The sequence below is a fragment of the Schistocerca nitens genome, chromosome 2, assembly GCF_023898315.1.
Source record: "Schistocerca nitens isolate TAMUIC-IGC-003100 chromosome 2, iqSchNite1.1, whole genome shotgun sequence".
Lineage (NCBI taxonomy): Eukaryota > Metazoa > Arthropoda > Insecta > Orthoptera > Acrididae > Schistocerca > Schistocerca nitens.
In genome coordinates this window covers 849,342,258-849,359,259 of record NC_064615.1, presented here as the reverse complement: position 1 = coordinate 849,359,259, position 17,002 = coordinate 849,342,258, and the positions used below count along the sequence as shown (strand labels likewise).

The window sequence follows — 17,002 nt, the reverse complement described above, 5'->3', positions numbered from 1 at the left end:
TGCACGTTTGCATTCGCCGTTTCGGGGCTAAACCGATTGTTAATGTGCCATCATTTCACATTTGCAATGGCTTATCTCGCGCGTACATTAACCTGTGATCTTGCAATGTTAATTACTTAAATACGTTACCTAGACAAATGTATTCCCGTAATTTCACTGTTCTAGACTATTTATTTTTTGGTGATGCAATTTTTTTCCCGTCAGTGTATGTGCCTTTAGATGTTTTGTGTGTTTTGAGTTTTTCTGTGTTGTTTTATCTGCTCTGTATCCTACTGCAAGCGCTTGTTTCTTTAAAAAATTGCCTATTCTTTTTCAGAAATTGCTAAGTAGGCTGTAAAGTAAACAGCCACGTCTTCCATTAAAGCGATATGCTTTGAGCCTGTTAGTGTCTTCTACAGCTACATCTACATCCATACTCCGCAAGCCACCTGACGGTGGGTGTCAGAGGGTATTTTGAGTACCTCTATCGGTTCTTCCTTCTATTCCAGTCTCATATTGTCGGTATGCCTCTGTGTGGGCTCTAATCTCTCTGATTTTATCCTCATGGTCTCTTCGCGAGATATACGTAGGAGGGAGCAATATACTGCTTGACTCCTCGGTGAAGGTATGTTCTCGAAACTTCAACAAAAGCCCGTACCGAGCTACTGAGCGTCTCTCCTGCATAGTCTTCCACTGGAGTTTATCTATCATCTCCGTAACGTTTTCGCGATTACTAAATGATCCAGTAACGAAGCGCGCTGCTCTCCGTTGGATCTTCTGTATCTCTTCTATCAACCCTATCTGGTACGCATCCCACACTGCTGAGCAGTATTCAAGCAGTGGGCGAACAACAGTACTGTAACCTACTTCCTTTGTTTTCGGATTGCATTTCCTTAGGATTCTTCCAATGAATCTCAGTCTGGCATCTGCTTTACCGATGATCAACTTTATATGATCATTCCATTTTAAATCACTCCTAATGAGTACTCCCAGATAATTTATGGAATTAACTGCTTCCGCCGGCCGCGGTGGTCTCGCGGTTCTAGGCGCGCAGTCCGGAACCGTGCGACTGCCACTGTCGCAGGTTCGAATCTTGCCTCGGGCATGGATGTGTGTGATGTCCTTAGGTTAGTTAGGTTTAATTAGTTCTAAGTTCTAGGAGACTAATGACCACAGCAGTTGAGTCCCATAGTGCTCAGAGCCATTTGAACCATTTTTTGAATTAACTGCTTCCAGTTGCTGGCCTTCTATTTTGTAGCTAAATGATAAGGGAACTATCTTTCTATGTATTCGCAGAACATTACACTTGTCTACATTGAGATTCAATTGCCATTCCTTGCACCATGCGTCAATTCGTTGCAGATCCTCCTGCATTTCAGTACAATTTTCCATTGTTACAACCCCTCGATATACTACAGCATCATCCGCAAAAAGCCTCAGTGAACTTCCGATGTTATCCACAAGGTCATTTATGTATATTGCGAATAGCAACGGTCTTACGGTATTCATGTGTACGCAAACGCAGTCCGCAGCGTATTAGGAATTCTCTCTCCATCTTCTGGCGCCTTCGGTCTGTTACGCCTTTCGAAACGTAGCGGAAACACTGCAGATTTATGTGGGAAGAAATAGAAGATTTTATAGCATGACTACATCTCAGCTATAGTCATAACATCCAGGAAGGAAAAAAGCAATAGCATTTCAACTGATACTAGTGGACATCACTTTCACCGCCTCCTGATCTTAATACAGCTTGTGCCACACTAGGGACGGAGGAGGCTATTGGACGGCAGTGGCTCACGTGTTGCGCGTATAGTGCCTTGCGGTGCCGCGATGCATCGATCAGGCCTCGGAGCCCCAGCACAAGTTTCCGCTAAAATATTATCTGCCGACGGCAGAAATGAATCATGGCCAAAGTTTGATGGCCGCGCCGTATTTAAGACACAACCATGTGCCGCCGTGCCGTCATTGCCATCGCCATCGCTGGCGACACGACACGACACACGGCCACTGCCAGAAATAAACACGACCCACTGCAGAGTTTTCTCTCCAGGATACCAGTCGACTGGTTATTGATAAATGTCGCGTCCAAAGACCACGCTTCTTCCGATTCACAAAACTCTGCTGCTCACACGATTAGTACAGAGTGTCTCCGTTGTGACAGCACATACTTCCAAAGCTGATGGAAAACGGAATTTGTAACAAACTGACTTGAGCAACCTTGGTTCGTAAGTAAACGAGTTGACAGTTGGAAGTGATAATGAGCAAATTTCAAGCTTCCCTTTGATTTTTTGACTATGATAAAAATGCAAGTTGGCCAGTTTTTGCAATTCACAGCAGCTGATGAAATTGAAAGGAGGATACAAGACGAACATCAAAAAAGCAAAATGAGGATAATGGAATGTAGCCGAATTAAATTACATGATTCTGGGCGAATTAGGTTAGGAAATGAGACACTTAAAGTAATAGACGAGTTTTGCTATTTGGGCAGCAAAGTAACTGATGATGGTCGAAGTAGAGAGGATATAAAATGTAGACAGGCAATAGCAAGAAAAGTGTTTCTGAAGAAGATAAATTTTTTAACATCGAGTATAGATTTGAGCGTCAGGAGGTCTTTTCTGAAAGTATTCGTATATACACTCCTGGAAATGGAAAAAAGAACACATTGACACCGGTGTGTCAGACCCACCATACTTGCTCCGGACACTGCGAGAGGGCTGTACAAGCAATGATCACACGCACGGCACAGCGGACACACCAGGAACCGCGGTGTTGGCCGTCGAATGGCGCTAGCTGCGCAGTATTTGTGCACCGCCGCCGTCAGTGTCAGCCAGTTTGCCGTGGCATACGGAGCTCCATCGCAGTCTTTAACACTGGTAGCATGCCGCGACAGCGTGGACGTGAACCGTATGTGCAGTTGACGGACTTTGAGCGAGGGCGTATAGTGGGCATGCGGGAGGCCGGGTGGACGTACCGCCGAATTGCTCAACACGTGGGGCGTGAGGTCTCCACAGTACATCGATGTTGTCGCCAGTGGTCGGCGGAATGTGCACGTGCCCGTCGACCTGGGACCGGACCGCAGCGACGCACGGATGCACGCCAAGACCGTAGGATCCTACGCAGTGCCGTAGGGCACCGCACCGCCACTTCCCAGCAAATTAGGGACACTGTTGCTCCTGGGGTATCGGCGAGGACCATTCGCAACCGTCTCCATGAAGCTGGGCTACGGTCCCGCACACCGTTAGGCCGTCTTCCGCTCACGCCCCAACATCGTGCAGCCCGCCTCCAGTGGTGTCGCGACAGGCGTGAATGGAGGGACGAATGGAGACGTGTCGTCTTCAGCGATGAGAGTCGCTTCTGCCTTGGTGCCAATGATGGTCGTATGCGTGTTTAGCGCCGTGCAGGTGAGCGCCACAATCAGGACTGCATACGACCGAGGCACACAGGGCCAACACCCGGCATCATGGTGTGGGGAGCGATCTCCTACACTGGCCGTACACCACTGGTGATCGTCGAGGGGACACTGAATAGTGCACAGTACATCCAAACCGTCATCGAACCCATCGTTCTACCATTCCTAGACCGGCAAGGGAACTTGCTGTTCCAACAGGACAATGCACGTCCGCATGTATCCCGTGCCACCCAACGTGCTCTAGAAGGTGTAAGTCAACTACCCTGGCCAGCAAGATCTCCGGATCTGTCCCCCATTGAGCATGTTTGGGACTGGATGAAGCGTCGTCTCACGCGGTCTGCACGTCCAGCACGAACGCTGGTCCAACTGAGGCGCCAGGTGGAAATGGCATGGCAAGCCGTTCCACAGGACTACATCCAGCATCTCTACGATCGTCTCCATGGGAGAATAGCAGCCTGCATTGCTGCGAAAGGTGGATATACACTGTACTAGTGCCGACATTGTGCATGCTCTGTTGCCTGTGTCTATGTGCCTGTGGTTCTGTCAGTGTGATCATGTGATGTATCTGACCCCAGGAATGTGTCAATAAAGTTTCCCCTTCCTGGGACAATGAATTCACGGTGTTCTTATTTCAATTTCCAGGAGTGTAAGTGAGACATGGACGACAGCAGTTTAGACAAAAGAGAGTAAAAGCTTTTGAAATGTGGTGCTAAAGAATTAAGCTGCATGTTAGGTGGGTACATTACGTAATTAATGAGTACGTACTGAATATAACTGGGGAGAAGAGAAATTCGTGACACAACCTGACTAGAATAAAGGATCGGTTGGTAGGATACATACTAAGGCGGCAAGGGATCACCGAATTAGACCTGGAGGGAAGTGTGGGCGGTAAAAATCGTAGAGGGAGACCAAGAGATGAATACAGTAGGCAGATTCAGAAGGCCTTGGGCTACAGTAGTTACTCGGAGATGAAGAGGCTTGCACAGTATAGAGTAGCATGGAGAGCTGCATCAAACCAGTCTCTGGACTGAAGACCACAACACAACACACACTACATTGTCGACTACCAACCAAGATACCATCACACGATGCTTTTTCGCAAATATGTGACTGACTCGACGAATGTTTGACTAATGGAAGCCATAAACGTAATTAACATCCGGTGGACCATAAGGAATTGTAACAGCTCTCTAATGGTTTCAGTACGCGTAAAGGATTTATTGGACAGGATAAACAGTTCTTTAAGGTCGTTCGCTGACGATGCAATTGCTTAAAGCAAAGTGTCGTTGTTGGACGATCGTAAGGAACTACAGAAAGTCACGGATAAAACTTTACTTGTTATTAATGGGAGCTCTTTTGAAATGTGGATAAATGTAAGATATCGCGTATAACAAGGAGAAATAAGCCGACACTATCACATTAAAAGGTTACTGGTGAACATGACCACTCCACATCATATAGTTGGGTATAGCACTAAATATCTATATGAACTAGAATGATCGCGTAATATCAGTATTACGAAGACGCTGGTGTGGTACTGTTCCAGTGTTTGGAGTCCCAAACAAGTAGACATCACATCAGAGACGTGTTGCTTGGATTGCAGCAGGTCGATATAGTTCATATGACGGTGTACCGATTGTCCGTGCCATCAGTTCTGACAATGCTGCTTGGATGGTAGCAGGTTGATATTGCTCATCCAACAGTGTATTGATTATCTGTGCGTCAGCCCCCACATTGCTTCTGGGATCATATCAGGTCAAGTACAACCCATACAACAGTGTACCCTTTGTGATTCTCATCATCTACGACCATGCTGCTTGTCTCGTGAAAGTTCAGTATAACCCATAAGGCAATATACCGATTGTCCATGTCATCAGTTCTGCTGTTTGAACCTTAACAGGTGAGTAAAGCGCATATGACAGTGCACCGATTGTCCGTGTTATCAGCTACACAAGTCGCCAGACCGCGTCCTGATGGATGAACATTTAGAATTTTTAAAAGTTGTGTTATTACAAAAATTGGAAATTTGTGGTAAGGTCTTACGGGACCAAACTGCTGAGGTCATCGTTCCCAAAGTCTACACACTACTTAATATAACTTAAACTAGCTTACGCTATGGACAACACACACACCCATAGTCGAGGGAGGACTCAGAACTTCCGACGGGGGGAGCCGCACGGACCGTGACAAGGCGCCCTAGACCGTGCGGCTACACCACGCGAAAAGTGTTATTACAGTAGCAAATTTTACAAAACATGCTGTTATGGTGTACATCTTAGAACAGTCTGTAGTCTGGACCCCACTACACACCGTATTTTTGTCGTTACGTAATTAAATGTTTTATTGAACGGCTAAAGCGACCTTTTTGCAGAATGTCTGTCTAATCTGTCTAACACTTCGGGGGAAACAAACATTTTATTTGGTATTTCATATAGTTCAATGACCGACATTAAAAATTTAAAACACTGACAAAGTCTGTGCTTTAGAGGTTTAAGACAATAAATCACGTGTCATAGTTAGAAACTTCGTGCCGGCCGCGGTGGTCTCGCGGTTCTAGGCGCGCAGTCCGGAACCGCGCGACTGCTACGGTCGCAGGTTCGAATCCTGCCTCGGGCATTCATGTGTGTTATGTCCTTAGGTTAGTTAGGTTTAACTAGTTCTAAGTTCTAGGGGACTGATGACCTAAGATGTTAAGTCCCATAGTGCTCAGAGCCATTTGAACCATTTTGAAAACTTCGTATTTGTCTTGAGCTAGGTTAACGCAAGGTGCATAAACTATCTGTACTTTATTCATAATTTGACAATGAGAGGACTTAGCGACTTTCAAGAAACTTTGTACATAATTGCAAACATTATCGAAAACTTTTTATTGCCGGCAGCCGCATAAAATAATGAGAGGAAAAAAGTTGATCGTTTACTACATTTTCGCTGTTCACCTTCAGCATCAAACATGACTTAAATTTATTTATCACTTTAGTACTAACCGTATTCGCAATACATTTTGCAGACAGTATCCACATACACCACTGAATGTACCTGCAAAATTATACCATTAGACGACACATGGAGAAGCAATAACACCATCAGCTGGTGTATGTATTTATTATTTATGTGATTGCGAATGGTTTCGATGACCAATTCCCCGGGGTTCAGACCCCTCCTCCCCTCCCCATCCTCTCATCGACATCACAGAACACAAACAGAACACTACACTGTATATTCAACCATTACAATTATCTACATCCCACAAGTTTACTTACGATACAACTCTCACATATCTGAAAGGAAAGTGGTCAATGTGTGCGGCGGAAGACCACCGGTTCTGACAGACGAAAATGGTTCAAACGGCTCTGAGCACTATGGGACTTAACATCTGAGGTCATCAGTCCCCTAGAACTTAGAACTACTTAAACCTAACTAACCTAAGGACATCACACACATCCATGTCCGAGGCAGGATTCGAACCTGCGACCGTAGCAATCGCGCGGTTCCGGACTGAAGCGCCTAGAACCGCTCGGCCACCGCGTCCGGCTCTGACAGACGGCTCAACCCATTTCTTGCGATATCTCAGCCAGGAATGCCATACGACAATCACATTTTTACAGAGAATCGTTTTCTTCCTGTAGGACACAGCGCCCATACATTTACTGAAGGACATTGTAATGGTTTTATCCAGGCTGTTGCTTACTCGTATTTATCAAGTATTTATTTTAATTTAGCACTATTGACAAGTTTCGGCCTTCAGGCCATTCTCACACAATATATTGGCACCTACACAACATATTGGCACCTACAGCACTTCAAAAAGGCCGTCTGCTTCCGTCTGCTTCTTGATCTTCTTCTTCTTCTTGTTACTTTCTTTCTAGGCTAAAACCTGTTCCATTCAGTACCTCTTGAGTTCCCCTCTGAGACTGTCACACCTTCTCTGGAAGGCCTATATTTCTTTTACCAGCTGGTGATATATTTCTTACGACTTCCGCAATCTTCCGTTCGTCCATCTTGTCAATATGCTCGTTCCATTCACACTTTCTCTTACGTACCCACTCATTAATGGAGTCCACTTTACATCCATTTCTAATGCTTTCACTTTTCTCTCTATCTCTGAGTGTCTTCCTTGTATTCCTTCGCAGAATTTTTATTTCGGTCGTTTCCAAAAGTCTTTTCGTTGCCTCAGTTGTGTATGTCATAACTGGTCTCACTAGTGTTTTATAAAGTCCTGGCTTTCGTTCTTTCCCTGTATGCTTATTTTTCCAAATAGTATCATTTCAACACCCAGGCAATTTGTTTGCTTTTGCTAATTGTATTCTAACTTCCTTCACGACATTTCCACAGCTGTACAGTTCGTTACCGAGATATTTAAATGTCATTCCTGTTTAATAATATTTCCATCCACTTCCAATTTGCATCTAATTGTTTCCACAGATGTGGTCATACATTTGGTTTTTTGAGAGGATATGGCCATATTTAGGTTTTCGGATACCGCGTTAAATATGTGTAAAAGATACTGCAGGCTACCATCATTGTTTGCCAGCAGAATTACATCGTCGGTATAACTATGATTTTATTTCTTCATTCCGCATTCTACAAACACTATCAACCAGAACCTCCTTTATCACCTCGTCCATAACTATATTAAAAAATAGCGGGCTCAGAGAATAATCTTGTCTAATACCACTATGAACTACAATGTCTCCATTTGTTTTATTAAGATGGAAGGAATTCCCATACAATAGAGAAAGTTTAAAACATCTCTTAACTGAATCGCGATTCAGATACTTACTCCAAAAGAATATATCCAGGTTAACTGGAGCCAATTTTCGCCCGGGTGTAGTAGTTGGCCAATAGTGTGAAACTAAATACAATAAAGCGCCAAAGAAACTGGTACCCGTGCCTAATAGCGTATAGGGCCCCCGCTAGCACGCAGAAATGCCACAACACGACGAGGTATGGACTCGAGTAAAGGCTGAAGTAATGCTGGAGGAAATTGACACCTTGAATTCTGCAGAGCTGTGCACAAGAGTACGAGGGGTTGGAGATCTCTTCTGAACAGCACGTTGCAAGGCATCCAAGATATGCTCAATAATGTTCATGACTGGGGAGTCTGGTGGCCAGCGGAAGTGTTTAAGCTCAGTAGAATATTTATGGTACCACTCTGTAGCAATTCTGGTCGTGTGGGGTGTCGCATTGTCCTTCTGGAATTGCCAAAGTCCGTCGGAATGCACAATGGACGTGCATGGATGCAGGTGATCAGACAGGACGCTTACGTACGTGTCACCTGTCAGAGTCGTATCTTCACGTGTCAGGATCCCATAACACTCCAACTGCATACGCCGCACACCATTACACAGAGTCCTCTAGCTTGAGCCATCTCCTGCTGACTTGCTGGGTCCGTGGATTCATGAGGTTGTCTCCATATCCGTTAACGTCCATCCGCTCGATGCAATATGAAACGAGACTCTTTCGACCAGGCAACATGTTTCCAGTCATCAACAGTCCAATGTCGGTGTTGGGCCCAGAAGAGGCGTAAAGCTTTGTGTCGTGCAGTCATCACGGGCACACGAGCGGGCCTTCGGCTCCGAAAGTCCATATCGATGATGTTTCGTTGGTTCTCACGCTGACACTTGTTGATGGCCCAGCATTGACATGCGCAGCACTTTGCCGAAGGATTGCACTCATGTCACGTTGAAAGATTCTATTCAGTCGTCGTTTGTCCCGTTCTTGTAGGATCTTTTTTCGGCGGCAACGATGTCGGAGATTTGATGTTTTACAGGATTCGTGATATTCACGGTTCATTCGTGAAATGGTCGTACGGAAAAATCCCCATTTCGTCGCTACCTCGGAGATGCTGTGTCCCATTGCTCGCGCGCCGACTATAACACCACTTAAATCTTGATAACCTGCCATTGTAGCAGCAGTAACCAATCTAACAACTGCGCCAGACACTTGTTGTCTTATGTAGGCGTTCACGATCGCATCGCCGTATTCCGCCTGTCTCTGAATATCAGTTTCTTTGGCGCTTCACTGTAAATACGTGTAAACAACAGCGGAGTTTGGACCATTAAAATGTCCTTTCTACAGAGACGTATTCTCGAAGAAACTCCTGTCATCTATTAATCGTCTGTTGCATTTGCATACTACATGATCCGGTGTTCCCTCACTACAGTCACATTGTTTGGTCTTGGGTTATTCTTTTGTGATAGTAACGCAGAAGGGAGAGCAGGGTGAGAGTGGCACCGGAGCCACGCTAGACGGGCTTGCGCGGTGAGCCGTGTGTCGGAGGAACGGCAGAGCTGCCCAGCGCCTCTGCAAGAAGCGCATCCGGTGGCCGCCGCCGCCGACGCCCCGAGGCTCGGGTGGCCGCAGAAAAAGGCACACGCGGGGGAGCCGAACGCAGAGCCGCGCTCGCTTTCAGCTTGAGCGCCTCCTCAGATTGGAAATTCTCCCAGCTGCGAGCCACGCCATTAACATTCTTGCAATAACGCCTTGTGCCGGCCGGCCGGGGCCGCTGGGAGTCGCCTAGCTGTTAATTACGACGCGTCGAAGGGAAAAACGACCCACGACGCTTTCTTCCAGGAGGAGGGGCGCTCAGGGCCCTTGGGAGTCGGATGAAACCGCGCGTGGTGGCCGCTCGCTGTCATGTTTTGTCTCGCGCCGTCTGCAACTGTGTGACTAGTCGGCGCATCGCCACGTCGGTGCATCCGTTATTGCCGACGAGCCCAGCTGGCAAGCGTGTAATCGCCTGGATGATGCTCTGTGATGGAAGCGCCGTAGAGGTGGTCAGCCGTTCTGCACGGAGTCACCGGAAGAAAGAAAGCTTTGTGTATATCGCCCCCTGGATCGTCTTTTGTATCCGCACCTGCACCTGCACTGGAAGTCCCGCTCCGAAGCTCCGAAATCCGCAACGGCAACAATGACGACAGGCATAACCGCGAAAATATGCATCAAAGAATACTGAATAATGACCTGTATGTGTGGAGCGACTGAATGTTGCAACGATTACGAGCCTGAAGTCGCGTAGTAATCCACGTCTCTGTCCGGTGTAATTTAATCGAGCTACTTACGCATTAGGAATCCTACGATACCTGTGGGTATCGATATCTTCGTTTACATAAACAAAATTAAAATGTGTAAATAAAAAACAATTATTTCAAGCCTAAATATTCATATTCCGTGTATAGAAAACAATGTCGAAGACTTAAGATAAAACTTCGTAAATTCAGTTCTATTAATTCTGCTAAATACGTACCATCGGTTGCCTGTGACAAAGACATAAACTCTTTGCATTTTGTGTCATCTCTGTTCTTGTTGATTGTGTGGAGACTTGGCTGGAGGTGGTGGTAAATGGAGATCGAACCGCTTTCTCAGGCGGCAGATGGTTTCTTTTTTTTTTTTTTTTTTTTAAATTGTGCCGTCGTTATATGTGAAATGTTGCAGAAAACCAATGTGTTAAAGTTCAGATACTTCATTTCGTTCAGTATTTCGAGAATTACCCGATTTTATAATCCATTCATCACTGAATTTCCTCCACGCTGGAAGAAAACCTGCAGGCATTATCGTACCACCAACGAAGACAAAGAGACCAACATAAAGATATTCAGCTAAGTGGATGTGTCCTTCGAGTCAACTCACTTCAGAGTAATAACTTAAGTCCGGTCTGAGGACAAATCATGGAATACGTAGCAATGAAGAGCCACATTACAGAGGGAATTTTGTTTTAGTTGCATGTAAACACAGATAACTGCGACCAATCTCTTGCGAATTACTTCGTTATTTCCATAAACTTATTTTCCAGCCGGTTCAGGCTGATCTTCAGATGAGGCATTCAGAAGTTACTTATCCGTGATGGTAACTTGATGTTGGGTACTTCAGGTTGTTTCTTGTGGCACTAAGGACGGTTTTGATGTTAACATCGAACTGGCTCCTGTTGTCGGTACCTATCAGCCAAGAATTAAGCTCTATTTACGATTCGTTATTAGTATTTTGTAAACATTATCAACAGGACCTCTCCATTTTTTGGATCTGACCAAAAATATTGGAGCACAGTCTAATGATCAAGAATCTTATTTCACCAAATGTTCTCCTCTTGCCTCCTAATGACTGGAGGAAGTTAATCAGAATTCTGTACAGCCTGATTGGTTGCTCGGTACAGTATTTGCGGCACAAAATTTTCTTTCTCACTTTCTGAGAGGGAAGGGGGGTCTGATTCTTGCTTACAGGAGTTCAGGATTCGCAACGACATTATATGGAAAAAAAAATTAAAAAATATAAAATAACTCTGAAATCGACAGGATGGTATGATGTATAGAACTCTTCATTGAAGACCTACACTCCGAGGTGAATTTTTGTTTACATTGTTTTAATTCTTTTAATTCTGTCTTGCATACCTCCGTGACAACTGTTTATAGCCTGGAAAAAGTATGTGCCCTTGTTTTACTGCAGCCAGTGAAGAAGGTAATGAAGTCGACAAGATGCATGAGGTAAATGGCTTCACTACCAGTGAAATAGTTACGGTAAGGAATTCAGTGGCGTTTAACTGACCACGATTTCGTTGTTAACGATAGTCGATCCAGTAAATAGACTTTATAGTATTTTCCAGAGAGTGTCAATGTTAGCTAATTAATAGGTGACGGACTCCGTATGTCTAGTTAGGAAACGTAACAAAAACACCATATCAGATTTCATCGTTGGGTATCTGCGAATATATAGGCACCTATGTAGCCAGAAGACCCAAACAAGGAGTAACTTTGTAGAGTCTGTTACAGCAACGAAATTACCTGGATTATTAAAACTGTGTTCTGCACCGAGACTGTAATCCAGAACCTTGACTTTCTGACCTGGACATAGTCGGCAAGAGCACTGACCACGAATGGCAAGGTAACAGTTTCGTGTCCAGGTCCAGCACGCGCTTTTAAACTGCCGGGAAGTTTCAAAACAGCTCACACTTCTCTGCTGAGATTCATTCTGTGTGATTTTCGAATGCTTTAGAAATGACGCGGAGCTAAGCAGCGTTTCAAAGAACACAAGACTCTTTCAGTAGAATGTTCCACGAAAATATATTCGCTTCGCGAATACAAGGCCACTCTCTAGGAATAACATTATTGCCACTTATGACGCTGCTTTATGATATTTTAAAAGTAACTGAAATATTCCTGTATGTTTGTACGGAATGCGCAACGGACACGGACTGAAGAACTCAATAGCTGTTCTAAACGTAACAGATACGACTTCTGTTCAAGCAGAAATAGTTGAACACTTCGTGATTTGTAAATATGCTGTATTGTAATAGCGTGGGGGGAAGGGGGACGGGGAGTAGGTACGGGATAAACATGTCACAGTAAGATCACGTTACGCAGGGAATGAGAGCACATCTTGTATGATCTACAACACTTAGTATACTGATAATTTTTAGAAAAGTATCTGCAAATCAATATCTACCGCTGTTCCCCTAATATGTAAGACTTTTTTTAGTGTGATTTTCAAAATAACACTGAACCCATCAATGGACATAGAATTCCGTATACAGGTGCTTTAGCAATGAGCGTAATGCGGCAGGAGCCTCCCATTCAAGTTCAGGTGTAACAGATCCCATTTAGGTCAAATTCCACTTAATGTGTTCCAATGATCTAAGAGACGACTCACAAAATTTTTATGAGACAACAGTAATTAAGTAGCATGAAATAAATACAAATACGAGTAAAATAGTGGGTAAAAGCATTTCGTGGCTTATGGAAAGCAGTTATCATTTAGCTACAACAAAACATAGTGCTTAAAATTTGTAAGTACAGTTTTATTACGCACTGAGTGATCAAATAATCAGAGAATCCGAACACTTCATGTTTATGGAACTAAAGACAGACGGAAAGCTTACTTGGAACTTTCTCATTCAAAAATAAATGTAAGAAGTAATTGGGACTGTGCTACCATCAGGCTTATGAAGGGCGCTATATATTTTATTTTGAGGGAAATCGGTGCATTAAAGAAAAGAGTTATCAGAATTACGAGCTATCAGTATTTTCGATCTTATGTAGGTGTCTGTTGAAGCGTCTAGATCTACGGCTATTTCTTTCGGAGTACCTAACCTTCCGCAGCCACTTTAGACGGTTTTCCAGTGTTGTTTACAAAAGAGATGGGAGAAACCGGCTGGTGTCGGTATAGTGATTGCGGCGTTTGTTGTCCAATCCAGTGATCGGACTTGGGAGCCTTTGAAGATAGCCAGATGACTTCACAGCATTGAGTAGTGTTATACAAGAAGGGAGTGTTTTAAGCGTGTCTCACGGGTATAAGCGAGGCAAGCGACTCTTATTTGACTATATAGAGCAGCTGCAGCAGGGCCCAGAAATAATTCAGGTCCGCCAACAGACGTTTGGGTGGGAGTCTACAGAGCAATATGTCGCGTGATTTGTCTAGTGCTAGGGCTTCGTGGACTGGCTGCAGCCGCTACAGGACTTCACCAGACGCCACGGAAGCTCCTAGACGACGAACATGGAGGAACGTTTCAGTTACTATCAGTCTAGGAATCATTGTTGAATCCAACGCGCTGAGCGGATCCGTCAGAGAGTTCACAGCCGTATCCCACACGATACTGCAGAATTTAGTAGTTTCGTTACAAAATAAACGATTTTCCTCGTCCATTATAACAAGAGTAACCAGAAATACATCTGCGGACGTGTTTGATTCCTTTATCCCTACTTTGTACTAAGAATCCTATTTGCTTGTAAGCGTCCACTGAATATTGTTTGAGAGTGGGTGAATATTGGCAGACAGATTGATGTCAATGTAGTGGCTTGCTCTTACGAGCTTGGCTTCTGACTGCTATAAAACAAAGAGTTACTTACATAAGAAATATGAATCACTTCAGTTTCAGCGCTACAGCCGACACTCAGGTGTAGTTATAGGATGCAGTAGGGACTCACCTCACGCATTCGTTGACGTGCTGAAACAGAGAACAGAAGTTTAATATAAACAAAAGTTCTACGTAAAATAAGTTTGTGTTTGATACTTATCTAATAGCATTCAGAAACAAGGTCTTGAACACGGCTGGGCTTTAGCAACTGTACATACAGAAGCTTCAGTGGATTAGAAGTAACAGTCAACCAGTTGTAAAATAAAGGTTTATTAATCTTGACAATGGTTTCGACGGTTTTAAAACTGTCTTCCTCAGAAGATAATGTATGTAGAAACACATTATCTGCAGCCAATGTAGGAGTTGTTGACTCTGTCTTGTACATGTCCTCCACTTAATCTCCATTTAAAATAGATTACTCTGGCCTCTGAAGGTAACCACACTTCATTAATATATGCAAAGTAAACTTTTTCATGTTATTAATGCAACTGTGGGTAACGAAGGTTTTGAGTTAATGACCTGAAGCAACATACTCATACAATTCAATCAGCCATAACGATGGGGTTACGAAATAAACTTAAACAATAGTCAAAAGAGATTTATCTGTTCGTACATCAATAATGTCAAGTTGCACTGAAAAGTAAAACCCTGAAGCAGAAGAAAAAGAATTCCAGAGAAAATGCTGCTGGATATCAACAAGAACATGCAACGAAAAAGTCTTTGATTAAAACTATTCAGAGTGGAGAAATTTTAAAAAAAGTATATACAATTTTAATGCCATTTACAGCACATTTTTTGGTAAAGCACACATCTAATCATGTTAATGAATGTATTGAGTTAATTTAATGCTTTATGCTTTTAATGACGACTGACACTGTTAAGGATCAGATAATGTCTCCTGGAAACTACCGTTTTTGGTTTGTTTGGGCAAAGAGTAATCTAGGTTCAGAATGCGACTATATGAATGTGGGAAACTATGCCAATGTTAAACCTACTGTTAAGTATAATCGCAGAATATTCTCAATAAGTTCAGGTTTGGCAGCGACTAACGATGTTTCCCATGCTGCCAGAGCAGAAAATATGCACACAAAGAACAGAGACAGCATTCCGTTGACATGTCATTACGAGGACGCAGTTGTTCCCAGAGCCGACGCTGAAATCCCTTCTCGTTAATTCGGCCGCTCACGAACTCGTTGTCAGCGGATGTCGTCCAGATGGGAAGAGGTGTGGCAGCTGAAGATGTGAGGCTAGATGGAGTGCAGAGAGAAGCTGTCAGCGCACGCCACGCACGCTGCCGTCCGAGACAGGTGTTCGGTGGCAAGGCGAATGAGAAACGGACGCGCAACGGCCCGGTAGCTAGAAGACTCGGGCGTTGTCGCGGAAGAGCGGGCAGTATTTCTAAACGAGAACCCTGCTCACAGGTTAATTGTAATGAGAAGCAGCACATACGTGTTCTTTTTTTCCTTTCAGGAAGTGATCTTCGGGTCAGTCACCCTTCTGCTGGGTGTGTTCACATGTCGTATGAACTAAAATGGATGCAACTCAGCACAGTCTACGGGTCCGATATTCCCGTACGAGGCCTGCATTGCTATTACTGGACGGCTTCTCTTTCCACAAAATCACCATTTATATCGTTTCCGAAATGCTTAGGTAAAACTCCCAGCTGCGGAACAGGTTTGCTACGGCACGTGTCTGCACTGCGGGGAGGCTGCTAGTTGTTCGTTACACCACAAACTGGAAACGGCTAGAGTCGCCGCGAGGGACTCGCACGGCGTATGCACGCACGATTCTCTGTCATTTCTTTTCATTAAGATCATTGGTTCTGTAAATCCGTTATATTTTTTTAGCTCTGACACTTCATGTTGCTGTGTATTTGGCAGACGCAGAATTTATACTAATTATTTACATCCGAGGTTGTCCAACTCTGGCCTCAACATGGTGTGCTCTTACCCGCTGATCAGCGAGATATCTCTATATTTAAGACATTGGGCATTGAAAGAATGGTTGTCGAATCCTTTCCAGTACTGTTCAATTCAGATTTTCGTGGCTTCCCTAAATCATTTGAAAGGAACTCTGGGAGATTACTCCTAAGGATCACGACCGTTTTCTACCTCTTTTTTGTCTCCTTCAAAGCTTTTGGTCCGCGCACAATGACATACATATGAGCGGTACATTAAACGCTAATCTTTTATCACTCCATATTAATAGGTACTGTCTGCAGCCCAGTCCCCCGATAACGCTTACAACATCTTTATTTGCTATTGATTTAAACGAATCGCTGATGTTTATCATTCTCCACGCCCCATTCTCACGATTCATAATAAAACGATAAAATATTAATACAGTGAAATATGATTGGGAGTGAGTATGACTAAGACAGTGCAATTTTGGATAAAATCCAGAAAATCTCTGTTATTAAGAGGAGGTTCTGGTCGAGAGTGATGAAAAAGTGGACTTCTTTTTACGCAGTTTACATCCCTGAAGCGTACAGATTATTACCGGAAAATAATTTTCCGATTGTGAAAGTATCTTAAAAATTACAGTGTGTTAAACGTGCCGATCGAAATATAGCCAGCTGTAGGAGCTCGATGAATTATTTCAAGATCGACGTGTATACGAATTTCTGTACAGTGAAGATTTACTTAAAACCTGCACCGGTGTCAATATGTAAAATGCCAACGAGAGCTTCAACGCGTGCATTTGGAAACTGGTACCGAAACACCCTCATCTTTGGGCAAAAACAGTTGAAATAGCATCATTCGTAGTTGCAG

General features: G+C 44.0%; 1 protein-coding gene across 1 annotated transcript in view; it reads right to left on the bottom strand.

The window, feature by feature from the left end:
• LOC126235386 (protein jim lovell-like) overlaps positions 1-17,002 on the bottom strand; it is an 844,450-nt gene that overhangs the window by 324,318 nt on the left and 503,130 nt on the right. Inside the window, exon 3 of the mRNA XM_049944108.1 lies at positions 14,302-14,321. The gene's annotated coding sequence lies outside the window, so the exon portion shown is untranslated. The remainder of the gene's footprint in view (positions 1-14,301; positions 14,322-17,002) is intronic.